This window comes from Artemia franciscana, unplaced genomic scaffold, assembly GCF_032884065.1.
Source record: "Artemia franciscana unplaced genomic scaffold, ASM3288406v1 Scaffold_968, whole genome shotgun sequence".
NCBI classification, from domain to species: Eukaryota; Metazoa; Arthropoda; class Branchiopoda; order Anostraca; family Artemiidae; genus Artemia; species Artemia franciscana.
In genome coordinates this window covers 137501-139563 of record NW_027069062.1, presented here as the reverse complement: position 1 = coordinate 139563, position 2063 = coordinate 137501, and positions in this window count along the sequence as shown.

Below are 2063 nucleotides of genomic sequence, written 5' to 3'. Positions count from 1 at the left end.
TCTGTATCAGTTTGGTATTGTGTTAAATCTTAGTGAATTTTGTCTCATTTGAACTGGCTTTTCGTGTAGTTTTGATCTCTTAATATTGCAGGCTAGTATTTAAGGCGTATTCTGCCATTCAATTTTCAAACAAATTTATTGTTTAGATTTGAGAAAGCTGAAATACCGAATCTTTGAAAATACTAACAGCTTACAAAAGTAAAATTTGATATCAAATTTTTAAATATCAAAAGAGGATTTCAGTTTTGAATATTCAAACCAGTATGAGAAAAAAATTAGTAATCCAGAGCCCTAAATCAGTCTGCAGTTATTTCTTAGATAATTAGAGAAAACTTATGTTTTCCAATTTTTCGCTTTTTATTGAAATTTATCGTTCATGATAAACAATGTTATGCTGAATTTAGGTTTTACAGAATCTGCAGTTTAAGCCATTTTCCACTACCGCGTCTGAAATATAGGTAAAGATCGTAGAAATTCTTGAAATCCTTAAAAAAAGCTAAATTCATGCTAGAAGAGTAGAAACTAAGCCTTGATTCCTGTCACTTTTATTGTTTGTCATTCTCTTTCTTCTTTCTTATTTTCTTATGTTCGGTTTCTTCTTGGGTTTTAATTTAATTTAAACTTATTAGCACGAAAAAAAGAAGAAATAGAAGAAGAAAAAAATACAAAAATTAATGAAGAAACAAAGAAATCAAATTCAACAACAAAAAAACGTCGGTATTTTATGTTTTTTAAGTGGAAGTTGCAATATCACATTTTAAATTTGTACTCTGGTTTTGGGTGTAAATTCATATGAATATAGTTATGGCAACAATGTTTTTCTTAGATTTTAGTGAAATGATCGTCTATGATAGAATCAATTACGCCAAAAACATTATTTATGTTTTCCACGTTTCTATCAAAAAGGCTACGGATAAGTTTATACCTGTTCATATATGCTCATACTATTAAATTACTTTTTCTATTTAATTTAATTATATTGATGCTCTGTATGCATAAATTGTTTTTAGATTTCTAAATCGGAAACCTCCCTAAAATTGCTCAAACTCAGCCTAAGAGTTACAATTAAGAAAAGTTGTGACCTACTTAAACATGATTAATGATTGACTTGTTGCTCTTGATCCCTGTTTCTACTTCCTTACTTCTAGTTAATTTATCTTTTGTGTTTTACCTGCTATTTACGAAATGACCTGCGATAAAAGTGAGGGCCATCGAACGAATATTATTGACAGGGATTATTCGTTTTTCTTTCAGTATAATAAATGTAAGCCCCTCTCTAGGGTAAACAGACAGATGAAACTAGATATTTTTTGTAGGGGGAAAAAGTTGGAGCACAATGCTAAAATAACACCAAAAAGAAGTGAATTATACCAAAAGTAATAGGAATTATATAAAAAATTGTACGACTCTCACAATTTCAAAGAGGCTTGTAGCCCCTCCCCTCAAAATTTGATCCTTTTGGAATAAGAAAAACTAATTCTTCATTTTAACTGAAATAATTTTTTTTATTGACGCCTTTGGTATTGTCAACGGATTTTTGATTTGATATTGCCAGACTTTAATTATGGAGGAAACCGTGAATTCCGAACTTAATCAAAAAAAAAAACATTATTATAGTAATGTCCATTTTGGGTCTACAAAAAAAGGACACACAATCATGTTTTGAATTGAGGGCAAGGAGGGAGAGGCATATCTCTGCTTTTGTCTGTTTTTTTCTTAAATGCATGTTAAAATCAAAATATAACGCTAAAGGCTTTTTCTTTTCTCCAGTTTTGTCACTTTGTTTTTCTTCAGTTAAATATGAGATTGAATTATACCTTCAAAGAATATTTTATAATTCTTTAAACTATTCGTTTATTGTGGTGGTACTAGCTGAAAAAAGAAACCTTCCGTTTTAATTGCCCTCTCGTATTTCTATTTTTATTGGTTCTTCTGGAAATGAAAAGATACTGGTCTATGGTAACTGTTAAAGTTGGAAAACATTATGCCGAGTCCAAACTGCTCAGTGGCAATAAAGAAATAAAAAATTTTCTTTTTAAAATTTTTCCCGTTTTGAAAGATTT